Below are 1051 nucleotides of genomic sequence, written 5' to 3' on the forward strand. Positions count from 1 at the left end.
ATTGTACAAAGAAGTAAGTGCATAAAGTCTTTCTTCTTCCCATCCTTTAGTGTTTTTGAAAAGGAGATCCTCCTATGTACATTAATAGTATTCTCATTCTTTTGTTTGTTTGTTTGTTTGTTTTTGGTGCATGTTGGGGGGCAGCAAGGGAGCAAGACAGTTGGGTGGCAATTAGTTAAAAGCAATTAGATACCAAACCACATGGCTCACCATTTTTTTCTCATTAAATGGTGTCCAGGACGGTTCTCTTTTTCTGAACTTCATCACTGAGAATTTGTACAGGGTGCACACTCACTTCCAAGAGCAAATGAAGAGTCCCAAAAAAGACGGTGCCTGTGGCATGACTCATGAAAAGCTTCAGGGTATCTGATGCGAAGTCTGATCTGTGATTTTATTCAAGGCTCTGAAGTCCAGCACTTCACAGCCAGACCCTGCTCGCGCTGGCTTCTTTTGGCACATGGGCTTTTCTTTCTGTCTTTTTTTAATGTTTTATAGTGTATTATGTGACAGTTTACATGGGAGAACGTTAGTTTTACATTCATCCTATCATATATCGTTTCATTGCCATGGTTACAATCCCCTCCATGCATCTTTTATTTCTTTTTAATGATGCATTTTGTCCTCTGGTCAGATTCTTTCCACTTCAATGGGTATTCTTAAAGGTACACACTTGTACTATTTCATATTCATTGAATCTGGTGTGGATCATTTATTTTAATGTTAAGATTGTTGCTGGTAAGACGTGTCCTTTCCTGTATTTGAGTGGGCTTTATGCTAGTGGGTGATTACCACAGTGTGTCTCAATGGCCAAGTTTTAGTTTTAGTCCCAGGCATTGCTGTATTTTTCCTAGGATGCACCTGGTGAGATATGGATACACATTTTCTGGAATGTTCTTCACAGGGGCTCTTAAGACTGAGACTCTAGTTTCTTACTGGGCCACTTTTTTTTTTTTTTAATGTTTTATTGTGAATTATGTGATAGTTTACATGGAAGAACATTAGCTTTACATTAATCCTATCGTATATTGTTTCATTGCCATGGTTACAATCC

This window comes from Chrysochloris asiatica, unplaced genomic scaffold (genome assembly GCF_000296735.1).
Source record: "Chrysochloris asiatica unplaced genomic scaffold, ChrAsi1.0 scaffold00052, whole genome shotgun sequence".
Classification (NCBI taxonomy): Eukaryota; Metazoa; Chordata; class Mammalia; order Afrosoricida; family Chrysochloridae; genus Chrysochloris; species Chrysochloris asiatica.